At 40.9% G+C, this 21,659-nt stretch overlaps 1 pseudogene; it reads right to left on the reverse strand.

Moving 5' to 3' along the window:
• Window positions 1-18,207, reverse strand: part of LOC125913653 (60S ribosomal protein L36a-like) — a 65,520-nt pseudogene extending 47,313 nt beyond the window's left edge.
• Between the last annotated feature and the right edge of the window lie 3,452 nt (window positions 18,208-21,659).

Below are 21,659 nucleotides of genomic sequence, written 5' to 3' on the forward strand. Positions count from 1 at the left end.
CTATCTCAGAGTAAAGAAAGTGTTACGTTACTTATTCATGGTGGCAGTCTGTCAGATTGAACATGTAACAGGAGGATAAGGGGAGTATTGGCACATCGAAAAATGGATTCAGTTCAGGGCGAGCATGGGGTTTGAGACTTCCTTGAAAGAGCAAGGCAGAGATGGGTGGGGGTGGAACCCGGTGTCCTGCCTCAGTAAAAACCCCAGCTGTAGAATGGGGATGGTTTTCTTCAGGATTCTCTTGTTAGGAGCCACTTTACCCTCTGGTGGTTTGCACGTGCGGGTTGGCACTCTTGTGAACATACATGAAGAAAACAGCCATCTTCACAGATGAGGACGTTATGTTCCCAGAGTAAACATTGGGAAGTATCAGGTTCATGTCACTGAAACCACAAGGGTCTGTTGTTACATGATAGGTACCTGGGTTTACTCAGAACTTGTAGGACATACGAGTTTTAAAGCAGATGCCGTTGGTAGGAAGAGGATAGCATTGATATACACCAAAGCTAACAGAGGAAAGGATAGAATCAGATAAACTCTTTAAAGAATTGGAAATTCTTGAGTTGAGGGCTACGCTGCCTGATACAGTAGCCATTATTACGGTAGTGACTATTGGGCATTTGAGATGTGGCTGGTACAAATCGAGATGTGCTTTCAGTGTAAAATGCAAAATGGGCTTCGAAGACTTAGCATGATGAATAATATAAAATGTCTCATTAATAAATTTTTGTACTGATTACATATGAAAATAACAAGGGTGTGGATAAGTTGGGCTAAATAACATATTATTAGAATTGATATCACCTGTTTCTTGTTAAGTTTTTTTTTTATATAGCCAGTGGGAAATTTAAAATTACCCATGTGACTTGTGTTTGTGGTACACACTATATTTCTGTTGGGCAGCAGTGGCCTAGAGGCTGTTCCCATGAGCAAGCTGAGTGTATATGAATGTGGGGGAACCCAGGATGGATACTTGTGTTAAGGGAGTTAAAAACCCATGTTTCTGAAATAAATCCTATAGGATACTAGTTTACATATCTTCTGATTATGCAGATCTGGCTATGCCATGGATCAAGTAGTGTATCATATCCTAAACCTGAATAACACTATTCAACAAAATCTCATCTACATATCGGCTTGGGATAGAAGCATCATCCACCTACCAACAAGAAGGAAGAGAAGAAAGGAGTGTAAGGAAACAGTGTTAAAGTTGGGGAACAAAAGCAATTCATTCAATACCTAAAAGTGCTTTTCAGCAGCTCCCACAATTAGAGAAATTCCAGAAACAATTAAAGGATTTGGAAGTCCCCAAGGATTCACTATAAGAAAGCCTATTGTCTTATAGAAACCCTCAGGAAAATCAAAGAAATGTGTTGCTTTAATGGGACTTTGCTGTTCTAGGTAATTTTCAACATGCTGAGCATTTCTTCCCCATCTTACTCCAGAAGAGTTCTGTATGAATGGGTCTCCGAAGAGAAAATGTTTTGTTTCCTTATGAAGCCACTCGAAGACTCCTCCAGCTTAACCCCTCCTGAAATGAAGGACGCCTTCTCAGAAGACTGTTCTATCACTCGAGCCCTCATTGCTCACTGCGCCCGAGATGTTTTTCAATCCCAGTGTAATTATCTCCATGATGGAGGAGGCTCCAGATGCATTTATTTGCCCCTCTCTGTGACTGGAAAATGTATTCCATATTCAGTTAAACTCAGTAATTAAAATGGCCTAATCTGCATTCACTTTGTAACCACAGGCTGAAACTCCCCCTCCCTCAACCCCAGAGGTGGGAGGGCTGCTACTCTCAAACCCACCACGAAGAGCTCTGATTGGCCAGTGTGTAGTTAGAACAGGTGAAATAATCTAATCTGGAATATTGCTCTCCTCACCTTTTTTAATAAACATTTTGCCTCACCACAGACCTTAATATAACAGCAGTAAAGGCAAGAGAGGAAATTGGAAACATGGCCAGGAGTGTGCCTTATGGTTCATAACAGCGCCAAATTGTGACTGTTTATTAAAACTAACACCCTTTTGTGAGGGTGTGGATCAAAATATCCAGTGGTTTCTCTTCTTTGATATTTCCTTTTTTTTTTTTTATAGCACTCAGTTTAAGTTTCACTTTTAGGGTTTAATTAAGTTTCTAAAATTGTTTCTGACTAAAACATTGACATAAAAAAGCAACTTGTCCGTAATTTGGCTCCATCAAATATTACCATCATTTATTTCAGTCAGTGGGAGACGTGTGTGGATGGATTACCTCTTGGGCCACCAGGACAAGAAAGAGTTAAGGCAGGTGAAGGAAGGGAGGAGTGAGGAGGCCAGAGAACTCCCTCACAAAACACAATTAAGGGCCTTTCCCAGGCCTGGGGCGCTTGGTGCTGCCAGGGGAAGGGAGCTCAGAGCACAATGTTCTCCTTGTCCACATACCTCCCTTTTGTTTCAGCAGCACTTTGGATCCCACACACGCGAAAGTTTGAATTTCCTGTTGGCTCTGAGGTGAGATTTATAACATTTATTAAGGTTACTATTCATTGTAAATTTACTGGGCAATAAGCCTAAGAGCTTTTAGGGGTTTAATTGCCTGTGTTTACAGGGGTTGCAAAGCTCCCCACAGTTCACTGACAGTCAGGTTGGCCCAATGTGGACTTCTCAGAGCCTCCAGGGTGCATGTCCTAGTCCAAGGAGAGGGTCCAGGGAAGAGCTAAAGGAAGGGCTCAAAAGGACACAGTTATCTTGGAGCATGAATTGGTTTTCTGCTCTGGCTATTTTGGTTCACTTTTCTCTGGCTCCTCTACCTCATTGTGGCCATGTTGGAAGACATTTGAATTTTCCATTTTTTTCCAGGAAGAAAAGAAATAATTTGAAATAATGGGGTTGGGGGAGAGGGAAGGACGGTATGGAAATAGGGGTAGTGAATACACGGTACAGACATAACATGGGCTAACTAGACATGTTCACTGTCCCGTTCACGACAGTCCTGGCAGGCAGAGACCATCATTCCCACTTTACAAATAAGGAAATTGAGGCTGAGAGAAATGAAATAATTTGCCACAGTTGAAACTAATAGTAAACAGAAGAGGTGAGATTTGAACTCCATTTTGCTGTGGCTTCCCAGTCCCCATGCGGAGCCCTCCATACTCCACTGACGCCTCTTTTACAGCTGGCTGATGTTCATTTAACCTAAGCAATCAGTTCCCCTATGTCCTCAGGCCATTGGAAAGTAGAAGGTTAAAATGTTTTGTTTTTTTAAGACCTTGGGGTTTGCTTTGTTGCAGAAAGAGAACTTGTCCACAATGGTCTCATCCCTTGGCCTCGTCAGAGCCTTCTAGGATGGAATGGGCAAAAGCGAAATAAAGCACATTGAACAGTGGTGGGGGCTACACAGGAAAAATGGGCAGATGTTGGTCAGTCCCTGAGAGCAAAAGCTACTCAGGCAGCTCTCTAATTTGACGAAAGAGGTAGAAAGGGAAAAGTCCAGTCTGAGGGTCCATTTCCTTCTTTCATTCATTTGTTTATTCAACACATATTTAATAAGCACCCTCTGTGCCAGGAACTGCGGTGGGCACTGGAGATGCTAGATACGTGCACACTTTACCTGCTCCCTTCGTGCGCTGCAGAGGCAGGCAGGATGCTGTTCGTGCCCTGTGTCTTAAAGGCTCTCCCAGCTCTGCCCAAGGTCTGCCACGGAGACAAACTTCCCAAGCTACTTACGTATAGTTTTACCACATGAAAGAATCAAAGGCATAAAGAAATAAAGAATAAAAGAGCTGATGAGCAGACAGTGTACTCTTTATATGAAATAAATAAACATATATGTGTATGTGAGTATACATACATAGTATAATCTTCATATAGAATAAATAAATGAACAAATGTATACATACATATGTTTGTGTGTGTGTGTGTGTGTGTGTGTGTAATCAGACGTCCAGTCCAAATTGCCAAATTGCCATTGCAAATTTGTGATTGGAATTCTAACAGGCAGTGAACCTAAAGGCACAGAGGACTAAGCAGTTGAGCCATCGTTGTTGGAAATGTATTGTTCAGGATGTTTGCTAATTTATTGATGCAGCCAAGGTAGAATCGGATTCAGTAATTCAGCTGAAGAATAAATTGGAATATTTTGGTGCATTTCTTTTAAAAAAAAAAAAGCCACTTTAAAGCCTATGTATTAAAATGACAAAGTCTTAAATAGGGGTCTCTTTTTCTAAACAAAAGATATGCAAATTGCAATTCAAGATTTATATTATGATAAAAACTGAAATACAAAAGAGTCATTATCCTGCGGAATGTAAAAGTGCGTTGCTTCTTGAGTCTATAATGATATAATGGGATGTTGATGTAGTAAAAGGTGTCAGAAGGGAGACAATGACCTTAAAATTTTAAGTCAGAAACATCAGAATTGAACAGCAAGTATCTATCTACCCACCTAACTCCCCATCGATTTATTGCATATTGCATATTTTGAAAATTTGAGATGAAGAGCAGCACATTTTTGTTTTCCAGTGTTGTAGCCATAAAAAACGGGTCGGGGAGGTTGGGGAAATACTTTTCACAAAACCATTCCAAGTCTGAAGTTGGGAAAAGATTTGCCTTGAATTTTAGATTCATAGAACTGTTTCTCTGAAGAATGAGCAGAGTGTTATTCCTGGCCTGGCCACGGGGTCAGTGCCTTCACATCAAATGTCAGGAACCCCAGTGCTCTCTGCATAAGAAAGACTTGCAAGTTAGTTGCAGGGATTCCCCAGGTTCAAGACAATGGGAACAATTTCCGGTTGATCACTGTGTGTCACTGAAAGAGCTAAGAGAGTGAGTCAACTTCAAGATACTTCATGAGAACGCAATAGAATTGTTCTGTCAAACCCGGGAGAAACTGCAGCAAACTGATATTTAGATTTGAGGTGGTTCTACTTGGCTTATTCTAAAAAATGGAGGCTAGAATGTGTGTGTGTGTGTGTGTGTGTGTGTGTGTGTGTGTGTGTGTATGTGTGTGTGTGTGTGTTTCCAGTGGAGACGTAGTTTAAGTAATCAAGTGATACACCACATGTGAAGCAGATGTACAGGCTTGTTCCCACTACCAAGCAGAGCAGAAGGCCTGCTTTAGCTTTATTTGGCAGGAATTTATATACTCCCTTCACTATTTGATCTTACTTTAAACAAAGGACGTTGGTCCCAGCCACCACCGATTTCTCTGCCTTTTTTCTGAAAGGCTGCAGAATTGTGACACCTCAGAAATCAGATGGTGGCACAGTATGGAAGTATCTTAAATGTTTATTTATTGTTTTAGCGAGCCAAACCCTCACTGTCTTGTTTCTGAGCATATGCAGTTGATTGCACTGAATGTTGTAGGCGGAAGGACCTCACTCTTATACAAATGTCAGAACCTTGGCAAAGCCATTCCCAGAACTTCAGAACAAGCCCAAACAAGCCGGAGCCTCTAAATGAGGCCTGAGATAATACTCTCAGACCAAACTCCTGATAATTTTCCAGTTCAGAAAGTTGCTGAGGGTCTTCTGTCAGGGCGAGCTCATGGTTTATGATTTTTGAGCCTGTGTGACGCTCCTTTCTATTTCATCTTGACTTAATGTCATTAGTTTTCCTTCACAGAAACCTGAGTGTTCATTTTCTAATCTATCTAGATGATACGCTGACAGTATTTCCCCTGATCGAGACTTTACCATTTATGTCTCTGCCTCTGTTAATCATTTTCAGAAATGAGATTTATAGTAAAAAGGATTAAATCAATTCTGACTACTTCCAAATTTCCAGGTTTTCGGGGATTCTTGATGAACACAGAAACCATGGCCCCTCAGAGATGCTTTACTAAGAAGATCTTTCTTACCTGTGTTAGTTGGCCTTTCAGAGCTGGCCGCCTCTCTATGGATTAGAGCAAGTCAACTTCTCTATGTTTTGTTTGCCAACCATACCACAGAGGCCGCCCTCTGAGCAACTCAAGCTATTTTTGATTGGAAATAGATTAGTGAGCTATCAATTCTCCTCTCCTTCATTCTCCATCTTTCCTTCTTTCCCTTCTTCCTAGTCCTAAAATGAGTACCCTTAGGAAACGTGTCAGCCTATTTCAATTAAGTGTTTATCTTTTGAGTTTCTCATCATGGGGTAAATTATGACATTTTTAACAGCCAGGGGTTGAAGAGAAAAATTGCACTGGTCCAAACTAAATCACAGCTTATTTTCTTCCTCTCTAATTTCTCTAATCTTCGTTGGACTTGAAATACCATTACTATTATGCATCAGGCCTTATGCAAGGCAAGGGACTTTCACAAATACAATCACTTTCTCTCCTTCTTTTCCTTCTTTTGTTCCTTCCTTCCCACAGCCCTTCCTTTTCTTTTTCCAGATTTACTCTCATTATTTTGCCTCATTGAAGAGATTTTTTACATTCTCTCTTAGCTTGGATTTCCTCCTTTGATATTCTTGATGATTAAGTACAGGGTTAGCATTCCCTGACTTTTTTTTTTTTTCTTTCCTTCCCTAAATGCTGCCTATCCCATGAGGTCTGCTATCTCAGCAAAAGGACAGTGATCCTATCCTTGGTCGTGTGTCTAGGCCAGCAGACTCAGTGCCTTTAAATTCACTGAACCAGCTCTCCTCCAGCAGCAGTTGTTTAAACCATCTGCCCCATGTCATCCCATGGGCTGTCTGCCCTAATGTGGAACACACCTGGATTATAATCTTCCTGGGCTGGTTTTCTTTCTCTGGTCCTGTGCTCATCCCCTTGGTCCAGGGAGACGTTTTGGCTTCCCTGGCTTTTTCCCTCATTACTACATAGATTCTAGGTCCTAAGATACAACCTGAAAATCAACTGGACTCTCTCCTTTTTGGGTTACTCTGGGAAACTACTAGAGATATAATTAACTTATACCCCAAGAACCCTTCCCCAGTACCATTTTTCTTGGTTACTAAAGAGCTTGTCACAGTCCCCAGGTTTGAAGGCATGGAGGTGGGTAATGTGTCAAAACATTTTTGCCTCAATTCAGAATCTTTTTTGCCACGGTGAGCTGGCCCTTGCCTGTATATTCTAACGTCATTGTGTCATCTCTCCGGTTTTCTGGTGATGGTTAAGTATTTGTACATATAAGATTTGTATCTTATACGAAGATTTCAGTGTCCAGGATCCTTGCCATGGATGCCTTCTACTGCTTCTCCATGGTGATTATTCTTGGAGGTGCTAGAAATACCCTATAGGTCTTTGGACTGAGATAGTATAGCTACCTGCTATACACTTACCATCACCATTTTCCTATGCTAGTATTCAGGGACTAAGAAAGAACCAGAAAGTGAATTTCTGGCAATTCTTCAGAATATTGTAGGTTACAAGGGACATGAAAAGCCATAGCATAAGCATCTTACTCCTTTGTTTGTTGATAATAAGGGATTTAGCAAGCAGGAGTAGAATAACAAATATTACTAATTCATAGCCTCAGGAATTCCATGAGCCACATCATGTAGGGTGCTCCCCACCATCACCACCCACAACAAGCACCTGATGTATACACAGGACCTTCTGATTCATGGACGATGCAAAATGTTATAAAATAGAGCTATTTTTCCCCTAGGGACTTAATGATGAATCTAAGCAAGACACCTGTACACTTTTAAAGGATAGACACTACCACATAACACTTGTTTGGACATTAGCACTGAAGGCGTTCCCAAGACAGTATAATGACTGGAACTGAAACAAAGTAAAATTTTACCTAGAGACATGGGTGGCTTCATGGGTGTGTGACCTGTGCAGTCTCCCGGGACTTCACACTTGGTTTAATTCTCTGCTGCCTCTATCTCAAAATTCTTCATAATTTAATCTTTGAATTTGTGTTTTGTAAGAGAAGTCCTGAGGGCCAGTGGATCATGTGCGTGGGGAGAGGGTAGATGTGCAACATGCACGTCCATCTTTCCTCGTTGCCCTGCTCACATGCGGAATTTAGTGTCCATTGAGCATGGGCTTGCGGATCCAAGCACTGTGCTGGAAGTGATGACACAGAAAGAAAGGAAATGATAGGATGACCTATGGTTCATTTTCCTGTCAGTCCTTCCTTATTCATCAGTACTGAAAGTAGCAGTTGGTAGAATGTGTATCAAGAAGTACAATAAAAACAGTTGAGTTCGTTTTATGCAGCATTGCCATTGGTTTGATAACAAAATACCTATGCGTGTACAAACTACCACAAAATAAAAATTGTGCAATTTCAGTAAATCTGCATATAATTTAAATGCTTTATATTTAAAACTGTCATTGCACAGTATAAACAGTAAAATTCAGGCTAATAATTTAAAATTTCAATTTTATTTACTTAGAGGAACATTAAATAGCAAATAAAAACCATCATGGCAGTTCAAGAGAGAGACAACAGAAGAAAGGGAAAAAAAGTTTTATAATTTACTATGTCTAATGGCACTTGTTTCCTGTTCTTTGAGCAAGGATTTCTACATTTTCATTCATCACAGGGCACTACAGATTATGTAGTACCTCACTGAGAGTCCTGATAAAAAGATGAAACCAAGAGAAGCAAAGAGCTTCTATTGGAAGTGCTACCTGTGTGCCCTGAAATTGATTTCCCTGATTTGGGGGAATCATGAGTACCAAAATGAAAGTGTGAACGAACACTCAAAAACATCTGTTCTATTGATTCTAAGCTTGGAAAATTAAACCTACCCCCCTCCCATGCTTGGTAAATTCTCATTTTTTCTTTTCTTCTGCTTACTCTATGCTTTTTCATTTTTTATATATTCAACTCTTAAATCCTCATCTATGATTGACTTGGGGTAAGGTGCAGGACCAGGGCATTTAAATTTTTCTAAAATTGCTAAATAGCTACTTGTGATCTTAATTGTGTCCTGAATTCTATGTAATTGCCTGATTTTTATTTCTAAGCTTCTTATAAACATTTCTTGCACCTTCCAGCCATTTCTATACATTTGCTGTCTGCACCCCTGAACACTGCCTGTGTTTCCACTACGCTTCTGTTGGGTTCTTGGTTCCAACCCAGCAACCATCTCAATATCCTCTTTATAGAATTTGCCTTTGCCACCTATTAAGTCATACCACCACTTCTGCCTGGAATAGTATTATACAACCATCTGATTACTCCTATTTATCCTTTCTCCAATTATGAAAAATGGAGATTTCTCAGTTTCCACCTCATCTTGGCTGCAGATTCACCAAAAAGAGATGAAAGTACTTTATAGCTATAAAGCACTCTACAAAGATAGAGCATAATTGTTAAAGACATTTTAATTATATTGATAATAGTTAATACTTGCTTAGGGCTTATTAAATGCCGGGCAGGTAGTATTCAAAACCTATCCATGTATTAATTTCTTTATATTCTCACAACAGAGAGGTTAAGTAACTTGTTAAACAGCTAATCGGTGGGAACCCAGACACTCGCTTGTTCTACCTTCCTGAGGAGAGATTCTGGAAAGTCTTATAATATCGTTCATTAGTATGCAATAATACTGATCCATTAGCATGCATTTATGAAGACTCTATTTCTATATGCCCAAGAGGAAGGGGGAAGCAGAACTCCCAAATTTTCATATCAAGAATTGCCTGCCAGAAAATCTGCCCACTCTTTGCCTCTATGGTTTTGTCTTGTTCAGTTTTGTTTTGTTGGGTTTTTTTCCCCTTAGTTTTGGAGAACAGACCTTCTCTGGGAAGTTAGTTTTTACTTTGATTGTCCACCCAAGACCAGAGCGTGGAGAGCATACGTGCCTTTGCAGCCTCCCACAAATGCTTGCTAGAGCTGTGTGACCACCAGCCTACAAGCTTGCACTGCAATCCACTGGGAACTTCTTAGCGGGACCACCCAGAAGCTGCAGCTGGTGCTGAGTAAGGTGGCCGCCTGTTTACATGAGAATGTGAGCTGAAGGAAGTGGACAGTACCTGCTTTCTGTTGTCAGCCAGAGCCTGGATTCCTGTGGAAAGATCTGATGTGTAATCTAGAAATATTCGTAGATTTTTGGCTCTAACTATTTTCCAGACATAGGGTATTCCATTCCCAGAACTGGGGCAGAATGGAGCTTCTGTGGAGCCAGCTGCGGGTCTGGGAACGTGGGTCAGGCAGACTCCAAATGTACTGATCCACAGATAGGCCATGTTGAAAGAACCATTTTCTTGTACAAAGAGTTTCCATTGAATCATATCCTATGCACTATCTCTGGCTTGTCTGAGAGAAACAACACTGAATTGTAGGGAAAAAAGAGGCATCCTCAAAAACCTGTATCTTTTGTGGACAGCCCCGTTCATGTCTAGCTGCTCCACGAGGGCATCTGGCAATAGCTGCAGAAGAACGTTTTTCTGCCCAATGAACACCAGTGTCTGGACAAGCTGACTTGTGGGTGGGGGATGGTGTATAGAAAAAAGGAAGAGTTTTTTTAGAGCTGTTAGCAATGCCTTTATAACACAATTTAGGTGATAGGCTTTCGCTGGACAGGTTATTGTACCTCTGTGTTTTTGTAAATCACACCCTTTGCAATTCTGTTTTGGCACTCTTTAGAGGGCTCACAAGTTAAGAATTTCTAACATCTGCTTCCAAAGTAAATTCAAATCTTCAAACATCAATTTGCCATGACTTGAGGGGGATCTATGTTAAAAGCTCTGTCCCTTTGGCTTTGGCCTTTTAACGAGGCCACTCTGCACCCTCAGGGGCCATGCTGCAAACAGGCCCTGGGAAGGAGAACAGAGAAGGAAGGCCATCTAGAGACAAACACTGCGAGTAGGTGAGGCTTTTCCTCCCTTGTTAGCACAGAGTACATTCTTCTGAGGCTGAGCCTAGAGAGGAAAAACTCACTAAAAGCTATTGAATTGGTACTGTGTACCAGGCGTTTAATCATACAACAGCCCCATGAGAGAAGAAGAAAGTGAGATAACACTTAATGAGCACCCACTATCCAATGGGCATGGAGCTAGTAGCTTTATAATGTATTGTTTCATTTAGTCTTTACAATTAGGGTTGCCATAGTTAGCAAATTAAAATCTAGTTAACATCCAATTAAATTTGAATTTTAGATAAGCAGCAAATATTTCTCAGTATAAGTATGTCCCATACAATATTTGGGATATACTTATAGTAAAAAAAAAAAAGTTATCTAAAATTCATATTTAAAAGGAGGTCTTGTGTTTTACTGGCAACCCTATTTATAGTGATCTTAAGAAGTAAGAATTATTATTTCTATCTTATAATCGAGAGAACTGAGACTTGGAAACATCAAGAAATTTGCCCAAGATGGTAAATAATGGCTGAGATGGAATACCAATCTTGTTTTGTTTGATTCTAAATCCTATAGATTTAGTGTCAGCAACTAGACCATACAGTCTCCTCATCCTAGATTATAAACAGGGTCAGTTTTTATTCAGTTAAATAAGCTGCCTCAAGAGAGCTAACTTCAATTGTATTTTTTATTTTTTCAATTTTGTTTTAATGTTTATTTTTGAGAGAGACAAAGAGCAAGAGCAGGAGAGGGACAGAGAGAGAGAGGGAGACACAGAATGTGAAGCAGGCTCCAGGCCCTCAGCTGTCAGCACAGAGCCCAACGTGGGGCTTGAGCTCATGAACCATGAGATCATGACCTGAGCTGAAGTCGGACGCTTAGAGGACGGAGCCACCCAGGCACCCCACTAACTTCAGTTTTAAATACTAGGTATTTATTAATGGTCTACCTGGCCCCAAACCTTGTGTTAGAACTGGAGAGAAGAAGGGATGCATGACCAAGATAATTAAAGACCCAGGGCCTGCTGTCACAGGAAAGTATAATGTAGTCAAGAAACTAAGAGGGAGAGAAATGCCAAATGTGTTACAAGTCAGCTTCAAGTTTTTAAACAGGTACATTGGTGTTACAGAATTTAACATTTGCGTTAAAATCTAGCACTAATGGCGAGCTCCTCCGTAGAAAGTCTGGGGTGCATGTTGCTGACTGAGGAAAATTGATGAACATCCTCAGTGACCCCCAAGGAGCAAGATTCCCCTTGTAGGAGATCAGCAGCTACGTCTTCGTGGTCTCCTCAATGCCTTTGGTCCACGGCTCCAGGTTATATAGTGACATTCAGGGTTTGCCAGTGGTGTGGCTGCACCATGGCTTGCTTCACTGATGACCAGGACGACTGTGGCAAATCCGTCCAGCGTGGAGGCTGCCCCTTCCCTCCTTCAGCACTTAATGTGAAACCTGCCTATCGTTGTCAGCTTGAGTGAAGAAGATGATCAAGAAAGACTCAAAAGCACGCAGAATCCAAGATAGCAAGTATTAGCAGCTCAAAGACATTAGAATCTTCATAAAATAACCCTTGAGGACCTCCCTTGTATCAAGCACCATGTCAAATACTTTTTATAAGTATTATTGCTAAACATTGCAAGCAAACAGTAAGATGACAATTTCTATCTCTAGCTTACAGATGAGAATACGGAAGCTCAAAGATATAGGGGACATGCTGAAGTTCATACAGCTAATATGAAGGTCTGTCTGCTCTGAACCCTGCTTTTCATATAGTCATGGAGTCCCTTCCTTGAAACAGAGGGAGCTGAACCTTCTTCCCTTCAGACAGGCAGGAAAATTCACCACTGAACAGCAAACAAAAAGAGATGCTTTTTAGGGCCTTAGTGAAAAGAAGCAGGGCTGAGGCTAATACCATTCACTCTTATCTCTTAATTGAAGCCAGGGGTACACAGGACCGTTTTTGTAGCTAACATCAAAAATAGAAATCAACACTGTGCAAATGTATATCTAATAGTATAGCTTATGGTGTGATTCCTTTTCCCCATATCATTTTACAAAATAGAAAAGATTCGGGCAGAGAAACTTAGAAGTGGACATAGAAAAAGCTTATATTTTGATAGTAAGGTGCTTTTTAAAGTTGAAGTTCTGTTTTTGATAAGAAAAAGCTTTTAAGAATGCTTTTTATATAGTATTGTATATCTGTATTTATACTCCATTTCTTCCTTGAGCTTCTTCTATGCTCAATGCTAAGTTCCCCTCCATATTTTCCCAATGGCTAACGTTCTGCTTCTGAAAATTATCCATTAAAATTTTATCCATTTTGTATTTTGGTGAGACAGTATGAGGAAATTCCATTGTGAAATTAGATTTTCCTTTGACATCAGGCGCCCAGTCAGCAATCCAATCCCATGTGTTTCTATTGAGACATTAGGGTTTGATATAATTTTGGGCAGAAAACATTTTAAAAATGAAACAATTGAATTTTCTAGATGGTCTTGGGGACCACTTAGCTTAAGAGAATACACTTCCAAATCAAAAGCCTTTCAATCATTTTAAATATTATTTGGATGATATTTGCTCTGCGTGTAGTAGCAGTTTGAATTTGTATTGAATGTTTGACCGGCTCATGCACACATAGATGATGTATGAAATTATTATTTCATATTTTTCTAGTGTTTGCATTGCAAGTGACATCTGGCTGACAGGAACTTGGAGAAATGGGATACGAAGTGAATGCTGCAGTTACCACAAGCATCATATTTATCAAAAGGTTTAAGGTTGGTCTGTCTTTGTTTAACATATGAAACTTGGAGCAAGGACCAAGAAGCACTGTGTTTTTGTGTTGCGTGCGTTTTCTTAACTGAGTTGTTTACTAAAAGAGTAGTCAAAGAATAAACACTAATTGTATTATTTGTTCTGCTCATGAAACTAAATATCATACACCCTAAGTTTAAGAAAACACACTTAAATTGGATTTGATATAATTTCCATACATTTTGCCTGTGTTCAGAGAATTTACAGATTTCATGTTAGAAAAGCATGCATGTTAAACACTGTTCATCATTACTTAGAAAAGGCAATGTGGGAGAAAAAAAAAGCTCATCTGCATTTTTAGTTTTATTTTTTAATTTGTGAATGTGCAAAATATAAGCAAGACACATGAAAACATGAAGTATGGTGTTTGTAAGCTCTGATGCTATTGAAATATAAACCTACAAATATAAACATTGGCTTATCATCCTTTTCGGGAAGGTCACGGTGCAAACTATTAATTCAGTCATGAGAATTATCATTCATTTAACAAAAATGTATGAGTCTACTAGGGGACTGCAGACTAGCCAAGTGCTGGAATTCTGCAGAGAAGTCAGACAATCCCAGCTCTTAATAAACTCATAGGCAGCAGAGAAGGTCAGTATGAAACAACTAAGTGTAATACAGGAGTACAGATGTCATGATAAGGTTTAGGATCATTCAAAAAGTAGGAACAAAATGGTGACAGTGGTCCATCTCCCAAAGTAGGTTGGTAAACAAAAAAGGCAGGCTGGCCATGGTGAAAACCTTTCAGTGAGTGCATCAAAGTGAGCCATGTGCATTTTTTTTGAAACTTGAAAATTTCAGGAAAACAGAAGGATGGCAAAAGTCATCCTTGTTCTTAACATCTAAAAATAAATACTGCCAACCCCCTTCTAACATGTCCTTTGTATCGTTTCTCAATAACTATTTTTTGAAAGCATTGTGATCGCACTGCAAATAAACTGCATGTATTAAAAAAATAGTTTGCTGTTTAAAAAAAAAACAGTGTCATTGTTGAATGCATTTCCCTGTTGTTTTAAACTCTTCCATACATAGTTATTAATGACTCTATAATAGTTCGATTGATATTCCTTGCCATACATTAAGATATCCGGGTTGTTTTTCATCTCCCTTAACCAATAATAAATTTCTAACTTGTAAGAAAAAAGGAATGTAGGAGAAGAGAGGTAAATCTCCAATGGTGGGATTCCCGGCACCAGAATAAAACATGAAAAAGGTAAGTAACATTTATTCAGCACCTGTTACTGTGCTGCATACTTTACATATGCTACTTTTTTTATTGCCATGGGAATCCTGATTCAAGGGTGCTGTAGAATAGACTGGATTCACCCAGAGCTGGGCTCAAATTTAATTGCCAGCTTTGTCCAGCTGTGTGGTTTCCAGAAAATTAGTTCATCTCTCTGACTCTCAGCTTCCTCATTTCTGAATTGGGTCAGTATTATCATCCATTCACTTAACAATAGTATATTAAGCTTATTTTATGCATAAGGCATCTTGCCAGGCATTAGAGACCAGAGATAAGTGTGGTGTGCCTCATGTCTTTGAGGAGTTTAAAGCCTAGTGGCAGAATCAGACATGGAAAGAAACAGGCCTGACAGGTCCCAGGAGAACTCAGATGAGAAAGGAATACATTCTTCCTGGTGGAGTAACATTTGGCCTGGGTCCTAAGGAATGAGGAGCAGGTTCTAACTTGCCGTTCCCGACAAGAGCATTCATCTTCTGCTAATCAAGTAACTCTATGGCTGTGTTGTGCATTTTTGCCCTTGTCCCTGCCCTGAAGAAGCTTACCAGCTACTTTCAGTCCTGCCAGAAGAATGTGGCTTCTTGTTTTATAGACTAGCACACTAATTTATTTAACAAATGATTATACTGGTTTGGAGGTGATTGGTTTCTTCTAGTGTCCTTCCTTCTAAGAGATGTGTCTAACTGTGAAATGATAGAAAATATATATTGGTCTGTGCCCCAGTTCCTGACACAGAGCTCATGAACTGACAAAGGTTTGGGGGGGGGGGTGTCTTTTGTTTAAGGAGGGGACTCTGGGTGGGCTCTGGACTCCTGGATGACACCTGGATGAGGGCCAGTCACCAGAAAGGCCAGGCCATGATGAGAAGCTTGGAAGTTTTAGTCTCACCCTTCCATCCTCCAGTGAGGGGAGAAGGGCTGAAAATGGAATTAATGGATGGATATGCTTATGGGACAAAGCCTCCGCGAAAGTCCTAGAAGTATGGGGTTCAGGGAGTATCCAGGTTGGTAAAAAGGTAGCCATGCTGTGGGAGTAGCAAGCTCAAAGAGGGCGTGGAAGCCCCATGCCTTGCCCTGTGCGTCTCTTCCATCTGTATGGTCATCTGTATCCTTTTATAATAAACTGGTAAATTCAAGTAAATGTTTCTCTAAGTTCTGTGAGCTGCTCTGGCAAATTAATGGAACCCAAGGAGGGGATCATTGGGACCTTTGATCCAATGGTATCTGAAGTGGGTGGGGGGCAGTCGTGTGGAGCTGGCTTTAAACCTTATGGGATTTGACACTGTCTCGTGGTAGACAGTATCAGAATTCAGTTCAGTGTAGGATGCCCAGCTAGTGTTACAGAGAATTTCTTGTGATGGGGAAAAAAACCTCCGTGCATTTGGTGACCAGAAGTGTGAGTCCCATGTGAGTAGACAAGGAGACTCAAAGGAGAGAGACGCAGCAGGGAAGAACTGGGTTTTTCCCTACACAGAAGGTGGAAAGTGAATTTCTTCTTTATGCTAACCTTGTAAACAAAGGGTCCTGTTGACCCAAGGGTCACCTTTTGACACTGTTATTTTAAAGCCTCGTTAATGTGAATAAAACTGTTACTAAAATGTGTAGGTTTTACAAAAGGACAATGGCATGAAGCAACATACAGACGTGCTCAGTAATCAGATTTGGGCCTGTGTGTATTAAGTCCCTCTCTACTAAAAGTTCCCAAATCTTAAATTAAAGCTTGAATACTCAGACCTAACGGCAAGTTTTCAAACATTCATAATTTAGCAAATTAAAATGTTTCAGACAGCATTAAAGTTGTCATTTGAACCAGAAAGATAATTTTAGTAATTTTTTTTCTCCTTCCAAAATTTTATCTAGAAGTATATCTGAATGTTTGCCAATATATGGGAAGGTAAATATATTTGCAAATTTTACTAATGAACTCCAATTTTAAAATAAAACAATCTTCATCTCCTGTCCTCTGTTATAAACCAAAGGGTGGCTCAGTCAGCTGAGTGTCCGACTTCAGCTCGGGTCATGATCTTGTGGTCTGTGAGTTCGAGGCCTGCATTGGACTCTGTGCTGACAGCTCAGAGCCTGGAGCCTTCTTCGGATTCTGTGTGTGTCTCCCCCTCTCTCTGCCCCTTCCCTGCTCACACTCTATCTCTCTGTCTCTGAAAAATGAATAAATGTCAAAAAAAGAAATTTAAACCAATGGTGCATCAGTTAGCTGTGGCTATCAAACTACAGCATGATAATCCACTCCACAATTCAGTGGCTCGAAACAGTCATTCATTTAGCTTCTGAGGGTTGAGTTAACCGGGATTTGACTGACCTTGACTGGTCATGCCTAGTGGTGGCTCTGTTCCATGTGCCGTCCTTTTCTTAGGACCTTTGGGTTAGTTTAGGCCTATCCTTCTCATGACAATGGCAGAGTCACAAAAGGCAGTCTGAATGCTTTTCATACCTCTGCTTGCAGCCTTTCTGCCAATATCCTACTGGCCAGACAAGTCACTTAGCTGAGTCAAGGTTTGGGAGAGCCCTGCAGAGTTACACCAAACAGCACAGATACAGCGAGGAATGGGGGCTGTTAGCACGCTCTAACCCAAATGGCCATAGCACTGTTCTACAAAGAAGAACGGGCTTTAAGTAGGTTTATTATTTTTTAATTACCGTTTATTTAAAGCCTTCTATAATTTGGGCACTGACTTATTCTCTCATTATTGTCCTGCAGGCCTACAAAATACATTTTACCATCTCTGTTTGCAGATGAAGCAATTGAGGCTCAGAGATGCCGCGTAACATGCTTAGGCTTTCATGGCTGGTCAGTGGCAGAGTCTGGACTTAAATCCCGCCTGCCTGTGGGCTCTGGGCTTTGCGTTCTGTTCCTTCTCCTGTGTAACACTGCCTCTATGTAAAATTTCACTTGTGAAATTTAAGAACAGGAAGGAATTTTGGAACTCTTCTCTCATCTAATCTTTTTTGTTTTGTAGAGGAAACAACTGAGCCCCAGAGGGAGGATTTCCACATTTTTGTCATATTAATTAATAGAAAACCAAGGGACCAGACACTGACTTTTTTGCTTCCTTATTTTCTCCATCGTTTCATACCTTTTTTATTATTATTATCGTACACAAATTTTCTGAATGCCTGCTATGTGTCAGGCATTGTGTCAATTCAATTCTCTATTGCTAACATCATATTCTTATTATGGAAATAAAGAGAAGAGAAGCTCGTTTGAGTGTCTACTGTGTGACCCAATGGATGACCATATTTTCCTGAAATTTACCATAAACTGAAAGTCGAACTGCTGCATCAGTTTCCTCCAAAGCGCAGGACAGATTTTCTCTCTGGCACTCACCCACTGCACATTCCCCAGTGGCCAGGTGGGCCTGGGAGGCTGAGAACTGTGCAGGCAGCCTGGTGCTCACTGCTCATGGCGAAGCTGAGCACCTAGCTCAACGTTGGCAGCGGTGTAACAACGCTGAAATCATACAGCTGCCAGGCCCCAACTTAATTAGAGCTGACCTTAAGATGAATTTTGCAAGCCACTTAAATAGATCTCTCTTTTTGGAAAGTTTTCAGAGTGAAAAGGAGAAAACAATAAAATGCCTCCAATTTGCAGTCCCTCCCTCTGAGATCTGCTTCATGCACCCCCATGCTCTCCCCGGCACTGAGTCATTATCCCCGGTGGGTCCTGCAAGCCTAAGACTGATGGAAAACAAGGTTTAGAGTGGTTTGCATGGGGTCAAAGCCGCCCTCCCCATGTGTCTGGGCCCATTGTATTAGCTGTGGGGGACAAAGAGGGTGGGGAGGAAAGTTGGAGGCAAGCCTGCCTATGTATGGGAGGTGTTGGGGTGAGTCCCCATAGCCTTTCCTCTCTTGAAAAAGAAAGTGCCACCTGTACCCAGGCTGGGGCCTGGCACATAGTACGTGCTCCATAACATTTGGTGAATGAATGATGACGGAGTGAACGACTCTCCCTAGTGCTGTTGCTTTCTGGTTGTGTTTCACTTGATTTGGGGGAAAGTCTCTTTGCTCAGGGCCTGGGTACTGCATAGAGGATAATGGTTTAGGCTGTGTCTTCAATCATTCAACCGTCACATATGAGAGTTTACTGTGATCTGGGCACTGAGGATGTGACAGTTCACAAATCTATGCAGTTGCTACTCTTGAAGAAATTGCAGCCTGATGAGATCAATTAGACCTGAGTTTTTAACCCCGACCTTGCCACTTACCAGTTCTTTGTGGGCACGTTATTTATATCTTTGTGCCTCAGGGTCCTCCTATGTAAAAAAATAAAAAAACAAAAGTGTAGTAATAGTACCTAATTCAATTTCAATTAATGTATATATAAAGCATTGAGAATATTGTCTGATGTCCAAAAAGCACTAAGTAAATGTTTGTGACCGCTTCATATATCGCTGTGAGGATTCCATGTGAAAATGCATGTGAAGAGCTGCTGACCATGATGCTGGCATATAGATTAAGAACTTCATAAACCATAGATATTATTATTACCTGTTACGAGTAACTTTTTTTTATTTTTTTATTTTTTTAAATTTACATCCAAATTAGTTAGCATATAGTGCAACAATGATTTCAGGAGTAGATTCCTTAGTGCCCCTTACCCATTTAGCCCATCCCCCCTCCCACAACCCCTTCAGTAACCCTCAGTTTGTTCTCCATATTTATGAGTTTCTTCTGTGTTGTTCTCCTCCCTGTTTTTATATTATTTTTGTTTCCCTTCCCTTATGTTCATCTGTTTTATCTCTTAAAGTCCTCATATGAGTGAAGTCATGATTTTTGTCTTTCTCTGACTAATTTCGCTTAGCATAATACCCTCCAGTTCCATCCACGTAATTGCAAATGGCAAGATTTCATTCTTTTTGATTGCCGAGTAATACTCCATTGTATATATATATACCACATCTTCTTTATCCATTCATCCATCGATGGACATTTGGGCTCTTTCCATACTTTGGCTATTGTTGATAGTGCTGCTATAAACATGGGGGTGCAACCTGTTACAAGTAACTTTAAACCCTATAGCCATTCTAACTTGATGTGGAGGAGGTGGGAAGTGGTAGGGGTGTAGATTAGGAGGAGAGTGAAGCTGGGTCTCAGGCAACTAAAATTTGACCTGTTCTCAGATTCTCAGGCAATATTTTGAAATTTACAGCCCTTTTAAGGTTATATTTTAGAGGAGGAGTGCCTGTTTCTCTAACTTAAATCTTCCTAAAAGTTGAAATCCCTTATTCTGGAGTCACTCCCATCTTAAGGACCATTATTCTACTTGGACACTTATTCTAGAATGCAGCTTCAGGGAATTTCCCAGCAAGACCAGAAGAAGCCAGTCCGGCCAGGGTACATTTGTGTGTGTGTGTGTGTGTGGAGGAGGGGGGAGGGCAGCTCCTTTCTGTTCTTGAGGGATTCTTCCCCATCCTCAGAGACTGTCAGCATCTGTAGAATGATGTATTTTCCTCCACACTTATGCCCCTTTCCTGCATCAAGTGTTTCTTACGTGGTATTGCCCTGTTCCTTTGGATCCAATGAAACCATTAGAGACCTGCCATTAATCATTCTTAATTTTATCCCCTTCTTCCTTTCCCCCCAGACTTCCACTAGGGCCTCTCCTCCTGTACATAATCACTCCAACCTGTTATTTTTTCCTTCTCTGAGGGTTTCTCCCTCCATTTGAATAGCTCACTCATAAACAGCATCATTGAGACTCAACATAAGTAGATGTACAAGTGCCTCTGTACTTGAGGCTTCCCATCTGGGCAAATCCTCATCCTCCACTGAAGCATGTCTACGACTTAAGTTTCCACAGCCCTCTTCATCAGCAGCGGAACGTCTGCTCTCTCTTCTTCCTTCTCATCACACACCCACAAACGTGGCACCCACAGAATCATGCCCAGCCCTCCAAACAGCCCCAACCCAGCGTACACCTGTGTCAGCAAAGCAGGAGAGTGGTGACCATGGTTATCGGCATAGGAGGAGGAGAAAGGGACATGAGGACGTTAGAACACACATCTCAGAGGCCACAGCATAGAGTGACTTAGGAAGAGTCCGCGGGAATAAGAGAAGTTATTATAAGCAGGATTCCCAACGAGTTGCTCTGTGCTCTCACAGGAAATAGAAGAGAAACATGGCCTTATATTGCAGCAGGAGAGAGTTTTGCTAAACATAAAGAAGAGCCACTTGACATTAGAGGTGAATAATCCCGGAAACAAGCAACCAAGTAAGTTCCTGAAAGCTGTGTTACAAAATGAAAGATAATCATGTATTTTGAGTAGTTTAGAAAGAGATTTTCCTGGAGGTGAGGTTGGGAGTGGGGTGGGATTGCACTAGACAAATACATATCATCTTAGAACTGGAAAGGGCATTAAGGGCCCACACCATCTGCTTCACAGAAAAGGCACAGAATACATTTACCCAAGGTTTCAAGGCTAGCTACTGTTTGATCCTCCAGGCTTTCTGACTCCTGGTCCAGTGCTCTTTCTGGAGCCCCAATTTAACTTAGAGACTGCATCCACTTTCAGGTTTTTTTTTTTCCTTTTGTAAAAGGAAGAGAAGGAAGAAGAGGAAGATAAAGAGAAACAAAAATGACGGGTGCTTGGTTTACCATTATGGATCCTGGTCGGTTCAGGATGTGTAAAGGGTGATCCCCCCTTCCCAGGGAGAAACAACAATTAACAGTAACAGTAACCATTAACCCCGAAGCTGAATACTAAACCCGTGCCTGTGAAGATGTGCAGTTATGTCTTCATTTTGTTGTTTAAAGGACTGGGTTCCATAGGCAGAGAAGGAGCTGTGCTGAATAGCGACACTTACCATTTGCTCCTCCAAACACATTCTGTAGGAGGGCGTGGGATTTCACAGCAGTG

This window comes from Panthera uncia, assembly GCF_023721935.1.
Source record: "Panthera uncia isolate 11264 chromosome C1 unlocalized genomic scaffold, Puncia_PCG_1.0 HiC_scaffold_4, whole genome shotgun sequence".
Taxonomy (NCBI): Eukaryota; Metazoa; Chordata; class Mammalia; order Carnivora; family Felidae; genus Panthera; species Panthera uncia.